This window comes from Acomys minous, assembly GCF_964271855.1.
Source record: "Acomys minous genome assembly, chromosome: 11".
Lineage (NCBI taxonomy): Eukaryota > Metazoa > Chordata > Mammalia > Rodentia > Muridae > Acomys > Acomys minous.
The window spans coordinates 20,428,426-20,442,013 of NC_140492.1; positions in this window are offsets into that span (position 1 = coordinate 20,428,426).

Below are 13,588 nucleotides of genomic sequence, written 5' to 3' on the forward strand. Positions count from 1 at the left end.
GACTGGCCTTGCAGATCTGAAGACCCTCCCTGTCTGTCCTGTAGCACTGGCATTAAACCCATGCTGCCACACTGAGATTCTTAAGTTTTAGCATTGAATTCTTGGGTTCAAAATCACTCCCTCCTACTTACATAGCAATCACTTTCCCTGCTAAGCCATGTCTCCAATCTCAAACCCTGTATTGATTATGGACATTTTGTCATTAAACTGCCATTAATAATGTGTCTCATGGCTGTTAAAATCATGATCATTCAGGAAGCTTTGAATTTGTCTTCAAAGTTTACACGGCAATTCCTTTCTTTCAATAAAGGAGCACATGATTTAAATTCAGAATGTGGTATTGGCCATTTAGAGAAAGCAACTCAATAATAATGATCAACTTGACATTTCAATAGAACTTGACAGTGTTCAAGGCTTCATATGGATTACTTCCTTTTATTCTTATAATGGCCACTTGTCACACATGAAACACTAACATCATCTCCATTTAAGCCCAAATTGAATACTCTAGTGGACTGCATAGTAACTATACACTACTCTACCTGTTTACACTGAAAGGGAAATTTCTACCTTAAAAATACTTTAAAAGAGAGGCCTCTTCCTATTTTCACTGACTGTGACATCTCGTTTTGCTGAAGTTTGTTCTGTTTTTTGTTTGTTGCTTTCCTTCCTTCTTTCTTTCTTTCTTTCTTTCTTTCTTTCTTTCAAGAACGGAAGGATCCCCAACCTCAAACATTTGGAAGTGATGGGCATGGCCTATGGCTATAACTTTTCTTTACTTGCAAGTATTTAGGCTAAATTCATTTTTGAATGAAGATATAATATATAATACAAAAACTGTACTGACCAGATTCCTAGCTCAGTTTTGTTCCTAATGGATATTTGTACTGGAACTGCAGATGTTTTATGACTGTATGTGTGGCAGGGTGGGGGTACTGTTTAGTAAAAAGTTTTGAACTTCAGATATTCACATCAGTGTCTATCTTTGAAAAGCATCTTTCAGAGTTATTCATGAGCAACTCACTGCTTGAAGAAAGACCTGGTAACTTAACACAGTGGTTCAATCGACTTGAGCTGCCACAACAAAATATCCTAAGCTGTATGGCTGTATTAACAGCTTCTGCTCTAGAGACTCAACTCCACATCCGGGATAAACATTCTAGCTGCTGTGGTTTCTGATGAGGGCTCTTCCTGCCTTACAGATGGTTTCTTACTGTGGCCTCAAATGGGATACCCTTCTTGGGTGCTTAAGGCAGGCAGACAGGGAGATGGATGGGGAAGGAGGAAAGAAGAAAAACAGGGAAGGACAGAGCCCTTTTGCATCCCTTCTTATAAGAACACTAACCAGTCAGAACAAGGCTTGACCCTTAATCACATCCTAAGAAGCCACATTTTCAAACACAGCTGCCCCTGGGGCTTGGTGCTCAGAACTTAACAATTTGCAGAGACAAGAGCATTCAGTCTGCAACTTTTCTGATAAGCCAAGATTTGGGTGGAGAAGTTACTTTTTCCTAAAAATGACCACTTATACTGCTGTTCACCTCTGTACGAGCTTCACATGTTATTTACACTTGGAAACTTGACTCTAGTACCACTGGACTCAAAATATAAATTGAAACAGTGAGAAACAGGATAAATTATTTGAATCTGTCTTGAGGTTTCAAAGCATAATTCTAAGCAGTCTTCATTTTGTGGGAAATCAGCAGAACTCTCTTGCTTCAGGTCATGTATCTATGAAGTGAACATGACAAAGATACCGTACATGAAGCAGCCTGTGATAATGAGGTGGCCTAGTCCTGAAGGATATGCCATGTCTTGGCATAGCACAATGTAGACCACTGGTGACAGCGGTTATCGAAAAGAGGCTAAGTTTTGTTCTATAACTACAGTACCACGTTGGCGTTACTTCAGCACGGTAGCTTCAGCTGACCAAGTCTCAGTATTCGCTCTTTTTATAATTAGCATTATAGTTCACCATAGAGAGAGGAAATGACCCGTAGCTGATTCTATCCAGTTTTCGTACTTGCTGTCTCTTCTTGATAAATGAATATAATCTGCCCAGAGTTATTCTTTTGGTTTTGATATCTGGCTTGTCATATAAATCCACTTCAAACATGTCAGACATAATTGAACATTTTTTCTCCAAAAGCTTATGGAATAGATTCAAATTTTTTTCTCTATGATGAAGGAACAAAAGTGGGTGGAAATTTTGTTTTTAAAAACCACCTCTAAGCCGGGTGCGGTGGCACAAACCTATAATCCCAGCAGGTGATTTCTGTGAGTTTGAGGCCAGCTTGATCTACAAAGCTAATCAAGGACAGCCAAGGCTACACAGAGAAATCTTGTCTCAAAAACCAAAGAACAAAAAACAAGCAAAAAGAAAATAAATTAAAATGACCATCAATAGGTAAAAATAATTAATAATGACAATGAAGATTTTTGTGTATCCAATAGAAAATTACAGATATCTTATGTAGAAAATACAAAAAGTATGACTCGTCATCAGCAGTTTGAAGTCTTGGTAGTTATCAGGCACACAACTGTATCTTGCTGACTGTTGTTAAGATGTGTATATACCAGGAATAGGAAGATAGCACAGTTAATTAACTCACAAAGGCATGACTTAAATTCTCAGAGACGAGGAATTTCTTAAAAGGCTGAACATGGTGACCTGCTGCAGAGGCAGAGATGGCTGGTGGCCAGCCAGCCTAACTTATTTGATGTGTTTCAGGCCAATGAAAGACCGGTCTCACAATGAAGCTGTGGACAGCACCATAATGACAATACCAGAGGGTGCCCTACGACTTTCACATGCATACACAGGAACATGAACACCATGCATATGCACACATAAACATAAAATGTCATATACCAGTATATTGTGACAATTTCCACATTTATATTGTATTTCATTGGGAGAGAGAGAGAGAGAGAGAGAGAGAGAGAGAGAGAGAGAGAGAGAGGAGGAAGGAGGAGGAGGGAGCGAGGGAGAGAGGGAGGGAGAGAGAGAGAGGGAGGGAGAAAGAGAAGGAGGGAGGGGGAGGGAGAGAGGGAGGGAGGGAGGGAGGGAGCACGTATGCCTATGGGAACCTTTTCAAGACATTGAGTCTACTGGAGTTCGGATTGCTGGTGGCTGGGATTCACCTGACATGAGTGCTATGAACCAAACTCCAGTATGTTCTAGAAATGCAGCACGCACTCACCTACAAAGCCAACTCTCCAACCTCATTAATATAACTTTCTAATCTGATAAAAATACCTTATGTGCTAGAGTATTTTCTCAGTAGGAGTCCACACGTTTCATGGACTCTAAGACCGAGGTCACTAGGAACCCGTACCCATCAGTTCAGTCAGAGAGAAGGAAAGTGAGGCTAGGCAACAGTAGCAGCTGCCATAGAAGTCTCAATCCTCTAGAAAGAGCATGCTGATGAATTTCTATTTTCAAATTTTCAGCACAGCTCCCATTTCACTTATGCTGGCCTGAGTTGAATCCTAAGATGCTTTTCCGGTACCATGCTCAGGTCACATGATAGTTAACCTAATTGTGTCACTGCTATCCAATGAGTACGCTCATCAGGCAAGAGCAATGGATCCAATGAGGTACAGCTGAGACTTGTAAGCCATGGTGATTCTGCCAGTACAAAGGAGTTAATCATCACTTCGTAGAAACCCAACTCCTTTTAGACCAGTTTCTCCAGCCACATACACAATTCCCTGGAGAAAATAAATGCACCAGAAAGCTGAAGGCCAAGAAGCATTGCGCTTGCCCAATGCAGAGATTTCACTTGTCTTTGTTTCATTCTGTGTATAAAAAGTGTAGAGAAGCTAACTGAATATTGCACGGACCATCTTGCTTATTTGATGCATGTTAGTATTCTCTCTGCTCTTATGCTATAAGCACTGGCTTTCCCCTACAAACCAACATGGGGCTCTCTCTTCCTTTTCCATGAAGAAAAGTTACTTTTTCCAGTTTCCTACTCATAAGTAATGACTCACCACTTTACTTCTTATTGAAACATTCACTCAACGTTCTATTTCTTATGGAAGATATTCACTCAGGGTTAGGGATCTGGCTCAGTAGTAGAACATTCGCCTAGCATGTCCAAGGCCCTGAGTTCAGTCCTCAGCACCATAATAAAAATCAGACAAATGAATGGTGCAAGCAAAGCAATGAAACATTATAGTCATCCCTTACCTACTAACCCTAGTGTAAAATGCATGAGAAGTTCCGGTCGAGTTACAACTGACTGCTAGAACTCCACGCATAAGCTGCTCTTCAAAGTCCTCAAGCAGTGGAAAGAGAGGACACAGTATTTTATTTTGATGTATTTTACCGTTTAATTCTGCCTTGCTCCATTAGTGCACACTTCCCATAATGATATGAGCTGGCTTTAGTTCATTCATTCCACACTCACTGTTTGGGCTGGTGCCTCCAGATAGACCTTGAGCTGTCTGTTCTTTCATAACAAGCATCAATTTTTCCCCTCTCTTTTTTATGCAAACTGAGAAAATTACTGGGGATCCTGCTGATTCCAAATTCAGCTTGGTTCCCCCTGAGCTGGGAAAAGACATGTTGGCTTCTTGACTCCTTAGGCAGAGCTTGGAAATTCACACTTGAGATTTTGTAATTCATTGCCAGATGTGGCATTATTCACCTTCAAGGACCCAAGGTCTTTGTAGAGTCTACAGAAAGAAACATTTGGAGGGCAAAAAAATGGATAAGTAAAGTGTGAAGCATAAAGAAGCAAAGAAAAGAAGACCCTTAGCAAGTAGAATGAGTGCATTAACCTCCAAATGTGATCACTAAGGTTCATGAGAAAATTCAGAGGAGACAAAGATGATGAACTTTATGGAAATGCAAGCTTATCAAAGGGTTTGTTGACAAAGCATAGATCTAGTTTAAAGAGGAATTACTGTGAACAGCATTATGATTAAGTGGTTAAGAGAGCTTACTGTTCTTTTTAAAAATTTTTTATTAATTTATTCTTGTTACATCTCAATGGTTATGCCATCCTTTGTATCCTCCCATTCTGCACTCTCTCCCATTTTCCCCTTATTCCCCTCCCCTATGACTGTTCCTAAGGGGGATTACCTCACCCTGTATATGCTCATAGGGTATCAAGTCTCTTCTTGGTAACCTGCTATCCTTCCTCTGAGTGCCACAAGGTCTCCTCCTCCAGGGGACATGGTCAAATATGAGGCACCACAGTTCGTGTGAAAGTCATACCCCACTCTCCACTCAGCTGTGGAGAATGTTCTGTCCATTGGCTAGATCTGGGTAGGGATTTAAAGTTTACTGCCTGTATTGTCCTTGGCTGTGCCTTAGCTAAAAATGATCATAATGAGTGAGTTAACCCAGAAGCAGAAAGACTCAAATGGTATATACTCACTTATATCTGCATACTAGCCGAAGGGGCATGTCCCATGAAAGCCTTCACTTACCAGGAAACTGGGACAGAGGGGAGGACATCCTATTGGGACTCTAGATGAGAGAAGCATGGGAAAATAGCAAAGTAGAAGGATCCAGAGGGTCCTAGAAACCTACAAGTAGAACATTATGATAGGCAGATTTGGGCCCAGGGGTCCCGCTCAAACTAGAGCTTACTGCTCTTGCAGAGGATGACTGTTCACTTCCCAGCACCATGCCAGGTGGCTCACAATAGCCTGTAACTCCAGAACTGACACCTTGTTGGGGCAGCAGTGACCATCCATAAATGTGTGCATGCCCGAGTAAGGACATATACATACACAGAAAGAAAAAAATCTTTTATTTTACATATACATTTATATTATTTCACATATCTACAATAAACTACCTATAGCAAGGATAACCATGACACAATCAGGAATTATATAAATGTTACATTCTTAGTGTTTTGGCTACTTGTATTTAAGAGCCTTGAAGAAAACATCTTTCCTATCTTGGTACATCTAAAATTCAGAATGTAAATGAATCTCCATCATATCTTGTCATTATCAACTAAAAACATCTATCTAGACATAAACACATCTTATCTTTTTAAAGAATGCATTAACTCTTAAGCCATAATTCTGACATGATTATCCTTTTGTGGCTGGAGGGGAGAAAAACAGCATTCTGGAGAACTCAAGCCTCAGTCACTACTAACACAGAAGTATGAGACACATGCCCAGAATGCATTTAGGGTTCTGACACCTCACTGATGAGTGAATTTTACCTTTCTGTTCTTGTAAATCTTGACACCAGAACACAGTGTAATAAGGAGTATGGATGGCCCATATCACAGATCATCGAACTCAACCTCTGGTCCAAATCCAGCCTGGCATCTGTTTTTGTAAATAAAGTTTTGTTGAAACACAGCCATGCTCATTTGGTTATTTATTGCCTATGGCTGTTTTCACACTACAACTTGCATAGCTGAGTAGTTACAGCCGAGACCATCTGGCCTACAGAGCTGAAAATATTTACTATCTGGCCCTTCACCAAAAAAAGTTTGCTGAATCTTGATCTATATTAAGAGATTGGGAGTTTTCTTTGAGGTTAAAATAATTTGGCAACCAAAAGAATTTGAGGCTATTTCAGGGCAAGGCTTAGATCATAAAGAAGACACTAATTCTCAGTGAGAGTTTTTGAAAAGGGAAAGCAACAGCACAGGGGTAGGGTGGACACAAAAGTCAAGAAGAAAGACATCAAAACAAGCCTCTTCTGCATGGTTATCATGAGACTAAGTTACTGACATGGCTGTTTATAATGAAGTGGTCCTTTCCTGTGCTTTCTCTTCTTACAGGTGCTTAGATGCTTTCTGTGTTCCTGCCATGGATATTATCTCAGAGGAACCTTACAGACACTGTTACTATGACCTTGGACTTCCCAGCTTCAATAATCACAAGCCAAATGGGTTCTTTATACATTACTCAGGCTGTAACAGAAAATGGATGAGATACCTAGAAACAGCTGTAATTAAGTTGTTCTCTGAAAACTCTGGACATCACTTCTTTAAATATTAGAAGAAATTTTCTATAGAAATGCAGCAGATAGATGATAGATAGATAGATAGATAGATAGATAGATAGATAGATAGAATGTCCCTAGCTAATATCCTATTGGTGGCAGTATGTAGTGACTCTCTGAATAAACTACCTTTCTTCAAGACAACACTTAGTTCATGTGGTTTGAGTCCAGGGCCTATCTTTTATATGTTGCCTAGACTTTGCAGTAGGCTTTGACAGAAAGGTAGAAAGATAAAACTATAGCTTCAGATTTCCAAAGCCAGATGGTGAATGGCAGATATATATATTTTTTAAAATCTTCCTCTTCCTCTGCCCTAATCTTTTTTCCCCTTCCTCCCCCACCCCAAAAATGAAGCACAGCTACGCTTAAAACTCATGCTAATTACAGCCATTTATGAGCATCACTTGTCCATTACGCCATTAGGATCATGGAACACAGTAACAGTTATTAATATCATTAAAGATGCATGCATTAACTTACCAATGATTTTATTGTCCACATTCTGAAGAGCTCAGGCAATAAGCAGAGAAATAATTGCATCTCTTTAAAGTCAAGGACCTCCACTAAAGTTTCAAGTCTTTCCTTTAAGCATGTGTTGTCTTGAAAAAAAAAATCAATCTCATTTTCATTTTAGCTCTCTCGTCTATAAAGGAAGAAACATGTACTATAGTTGGTATTTAAAAATATGCTATAAGATGAAAAATATAAAGTCCCTGAAGTATCGTGGACTATCTCCCTAAGACATAGAAAAGAGAGGGATCTCCTATGAATGAGTAGAAGCTAGCTGGAAACGTCCTGTTCTTCTCCTTCTCCTACATTACTGTTCATTTTCCTGCCACTGAAATACCCAAAGCGAGCAATGGGGAAATGGGATATTGATAGAGTTATGCCAATCACTCTCTACTTAAACCCAATGAACCCTGCAGGACATATTGACTTAGCTTCTGTAGCAGTTAAATGTGTGAAAGAGTCTTTGTGGTCACTGATGTCAGCCAATTCTTTGAAGGTTCTTGAACTTCAACGTTAAGATGTAAAGAGAGACAGTTTCAGAAGATGTTCTCAGTTACCTGTAGGATAAGACTTAAAAACAACAACAACAACCGTCTTCTTAAAGAACCTTAGCATAGCATTTTAGGTTCTCTGGTTGTACTTTCTGGGTTCAAGTTTCATTACTGTTGTTTTCATTTTAAATTAGTAAAATATTTCTATGTATTTCTCTAACTAAGCAACCCTGTTAATTTCTACTTATAGTCAAATTATTTTAAAATGTTACAAACAGTTATAGGTCTTTGGGGAAGTTTTAGCAAGATTTTAAGTGCCCATTAATGAAAACTAAACAACAGTGAAACACTAGAAAAAAGCACAGGTGATTTCCACCCATATGAGGATGAATTAATACACCATTCTACTCTAAGGAGATGGAAAGCATCAAATAACATTTCATATTTTATGAAAAATGATGATTGAATTTGAAGATCTAAGTGCTATTATGCTATGTAATTGTGAGAAAATATGAGCACAGGATATTGGTGTTGGTTGAGTATGAAGTAAATACCAAGCAATAATTTTAGTTGTTTAAATTGAGCTGCAAAGATGATGTAGTTTGTACAGTGCTTGCTGTGTGAGTACCAAGACCAGAGTTCAAATCCTCTGCACCCAGATAAGTGCTGGCCGGGAGTGCTGGCCATCTATAATCCCAGGGCTTAGGGGCACACATAGGGAATCCCAGAACGACGTGGCTAGCTGGATGATCTGGACCAGGGAGCTCTGGCTGCAGCCAGAGAGCCTCACTCAGCAATAGTGAGCCATCCTAGAAGAAAGCGATGTCCTTCCCTAGCCTCCACATGCAAGCACATGAACCCAAGTACATGCGCATGAACACACATTTGTGCCCACACACATGTAAGTACACACACACACTACACACATTTACACCAGAAAAATAGAATGTTTACCTTCTTGAGTAATGTCCGTTCTGTAAGAAGTTATTCAACAATTATATTGTATAAATCTTTGATTGTAGTTTCTTAAGCATCCAGGGGGGAAAATATAAAGAATAAAGAAAAAAAATTATTTAAAACATTTAATACCTATATAAGACTGTTTTCAACACACAAGGAAGGGGCAACATAATAACAACTTAAAAATTCAAACAATTCAATTAAGGAGTTGGAAGAAACACACACACACACACACAACACATACATTCATATAACCATGTGTACACATGTACCCACATAGGCACAAATACATTTGCTTTACAGTACATGAATGTAAAACCAACATCTAGCATTTATTGGGCTCTCATGATGGACAAGCTGCTGGGCCAAGGACTCTATAGGAATCATTTTACTGAGTCCTTACAAAAAAACACTGAGGGGCCAGTAGATACTCTGACTTTTCAATGAAGAAAACTACCAGAGACTCAGACAAAACTAATAGGTAGCCTGCACTCACTCGGCTGAGAAGCATAGAGGCAAGAATCAAGTCTGTCTCTTCACTGACACTCAGTAGTTTGTAAATACAAAGATGTGTATTAAAAGTCAGCTGCATAGGTGTAAGCTGTGACCTCTATAAGTTGTTGCAATGTAATCTAAGGCAAATAAACCTCTAAAAATAGTATAGAATTTCAGGTCATAGGAGGTGACCCCAGAGAAGGAACCTGTGTCTAGGGGATGCTATCTGGGGTACAGAATAGGTGCTTTTGAAACCTGAGACCTGAAGCAAGAACCAAGAAAACTGCAGACCGGAAGAACAGTTCTGGGCATTCTAATGAGATCATCATTTCCTCTGGCAAATAATTGGAAGATATTAGGAGTTCAAAACAATAAGGTTAATGAATATGTTCTGTACAGTAATTAGCCCTTTCTGGGTCTGGGTCTTAAGGGGTTTATTTTAAGTACTTCAGTAAAACGCAGGGTAAATACGGGTGCTTTTATTGTGTGTATTTAAAAAAAATATTAGTCATAACTCAGAGGATTTCTGGATGAGTGCCAAAATGTCTGTGAATAAAATTTTTAATGTTTAAGAAACAATAAAACATATGAAAGTTTGTTTCTGTTTCTTCACTTAACTCCCAGAAAATGAGATGGAAGGAAATTATCAAGAGAAATATATTGACATTGTAGTCTTATTGTATTATGTGCTATTTAAAACTGCTTGTTATTTTTTAAACTAGTTAATTTGATTAATTATCAGCAGACATATGAAGACAATCTTTGGCAGGCAACTCAGTAAACCCAGAATACATTTTCCATGTTATCCTATATATAGCAGCCAAGTAAATACATTTTTACCCATCTCAGGAGACCAGCCTTGGAAAAGTAACTCAGTGTATTCAAGTTGTGAGAAAATAAACTGTCCATATTCTCATGGTTTTTACAACATTCATCTTTTAGAGCACTGACCTTTTCTCCTCTCTGTCTCTGTCTTTGTCTGTGTTCGGATTTTGCCCCAGTCGAACTACCTGTGATGTCATTGCCTGCCTCCCACTGGGCATGGCCCTACCCAAAATTATAAAAGGACAGACTCTCCTAGTGGCTCGCTCTCTCTCTCTTAATTTTCTTACACGCCCCCCTCCCACCTCTGTCTTACCTCTTCCTTTCTTCCTCTTTTGCTGTTTCTATCTCTTTGTCTATCTGTTTCTCCCTGGGGTACCCCTCCCCCCTTTCCTGCTCCCCCATGCTCTTTAATAAACTTCTCCATCTAATATCTGTTGCCTGGCATCTTATTTTTTAATTATTAAACTCTGTCTCTATCTCTCTGCCTCTGTCTCTCTGCCACGCTCTCTTTTTCTCTCTGTTTCTCTCTGTCTCTGTCTCTGTCTCTGTCTCTCTTTCTCTCTCTCTCTCTGTCTCTCTCTCTGTCTCTCTCTCTCTCAATCAATTGCTTGTCAATTCTATATTCAACTAAATACTAGTTTTAAACCTCTTAAGTTCTCCAATGTTTAAAGAAAACGTAAATATCAACACAGCTTGATCTTTTAATTTAAAAAAGTATTAGTTACTAGTAAATCATTTCTTGGAGGGAGTAAGTGAAGTCCTGGGTAAATGTCTGTTGTTGGCATGGGCACAGCCCTGTCGAAGACCCCACTCCATGAATCCCCAGGTAGGGGTGTGGCACAGCCTTCCCTGGGTAAGATTCAGAGAGCTAGCCAAGGCTTCTAGGAATGCAAGTGCAGATGCTGACCATGTGTGCAGAAAATGTCGGCCATAGCTTTCTCTCCCTGAAAACATTTATGACCTCAATATTACTGCTACATTGGCTGCTTATATCCAGATTTGTTAAACCTGCCTCTTTATTCAGCTGTGTGCAGTTGAACCTCACTGTTCAACCACACATAATACACATGTATATATAACTCTGTGTTCAACTGTATATAATAAACATGTACATAAAAAACATGCTAAGGTTTTGGGATGCCTCACCTTCTCCACTAGGGAATCCAGCTCACCTGATCTGTGTCTGTGTGTTTGTCATTTCCTCAGCTCTTTACTACCCCAGTTTGATCAGTCCCTGGAGCTGTGCAGAAAATGGCAAAGAACAGTAATCCTGTCTCAGTTTCCAAGGTGGCTTAAGGCACTTGTTTTGTTTTGTTTTGTTTTGTTGTCACTGTAGTAAAGTTCAGTTACAACTACAATGGTTGCCAAAAGAGGAATTGAAGCAAATATTTAACTTTTTCAATACTGACCACATTCAAGTTCTGAGAGCATGGTGAGAGTGGTGGCAGCTGTGTCCAGTTCTAGCACTTGGGAGGTGGAGGCTGAAGGGTAGAGTTCCAGGCCGACCTGGGCTACAAGAAGACCCTATCTCAACACAAAACAAAAGGAAACAAAAAGGCAGTCTATCAAGGCCTTATGTCACAGTAGAGCAGAGAGAAGGTGATCACTTTGCTGTTATTCCGTCATATTTCTTCTGAAATCCCACTAAAATAGTCTTAGAAAGGAAACCTAGAGCCAGGCGTGGTGGCGCACGCCTTTAACCCCAGCACTCGGGAGGCAGAGGCAGGCAGATCACTGTGAGTTCAAGGCCAGCCTTGTCTACAAAGCGAGTCCTGGGCAGCCAAGGCTACACAGAGAAACCTTGTCTCAGAGAAAGAAAGAAAGAAAGAAAGAAAGAAAGAAAGAAAGAAAGAAAGAAAGAAAGAAAGAAAAGATAAAAAACCTGTAAAGACAAACCATATCAGATATGAACCATATCAGATATTTGCATTACTAGTCATAACAGTAGCAAAATTACAGTTATGAAGTAGCAACAAAATAACTTTATGATTGTGAGTCAACACAACATGAGGAACTGTATTAAGGTGAGAAGCACTGCTCTACTGTGAAGGAACGGTGGTGGCATTTTTTAAACTAACTGAACTGGACAGGAAGGTGTAGCAGTGTGGTCCAAGTCTGATGATGATCTGGGTTTGATCCCTGGAGCCCACATCGTGGAAGTTGAGTTTCCACACACTGCCATCAGATCTCCACCCATGTGTGTGGCACACAACCACAAATAAACAAATAAACATACAAATAATAAAGAAATATGATCCCGTTTTTATTTTTAAGAAAAACTATTTTATCACAAGACTTTGCCCACTCCTTGCAAGGCAGGAGGGTGTTGCAAAGAGCACATTGGAAACTGTGGGTTGAAGAAACAAAGTGCCAGGATAGTACTCTGACTGGAGAGAGAGTTGATTTCCTCAAGTGATGTTTTCTTGATGTAGTTGATATTGCCTGGGGGAAGAACACCCTATTAAAACACGCCAAGACTTCTCACCCTGGGTTTTGATACAAAGCTTTGTCAGCTGTGTACTGCAGGCAGCACCCACAACTTGCTTGCTTGATTGTCTTCTCCGGGTCCTCGCCAAACTGGTACTAAAGGGAAGGCAAACACAGCAATCCGCAAGAAGGTTCTTTTAGGCACGGTCCCAAGATTCATCTCCTTGGTGATAACGTGGGCCCCTCAGTTGAGCAATGACTTCAGAATTCGCCCACCAGATTTTGTCAGCCATTTCTCAGGAGGAGAAAAAGGAGAGGAAAACAAGTTATAAACCTGTGTTTCAAGTAAAGCCAGAATCTGGGGAGGAGAGGTGGGAGGAACTGGGAAGAGTGGAGGAAAGGGAAGCCATAATAGGGATGTATTATGTGAGAGGAAAAAGTTACTTTAGTAAAAGGGAACAAAACAAAACAAACAAACAAAAAGAAAAAATCCCTCTCTTCTCATCTGGATTCACCCCCTTTCTGTCTCGCATTAGAAGACAAACAGTCTTTGAAGGGATAATAATAAAATAAAATAAAATATAACCAAAAACCCTAATACATTGCAATAGGGCAAGACTAACAGAAAGAGAAGAGCCCCTCACGTCCCCGACAAATGTCGTGTGGAACAGATATAGACATGGAGACCCACTCTTGGACTCAAGAGTTCCATAAAAACTAATGTGAATGCCAAAAATATATGCAAATAATCTGTAAGATTAAAAGAGAAATATCCCCTCTTACCTGTCCCTCTCCAATTGACGCTTCCATTTAAATCCCCCCCAATCCAGCTATAATGATCTATACTATTTCTCTTTACTAACGAGATCTTTCTTCTCTTAATCAATTA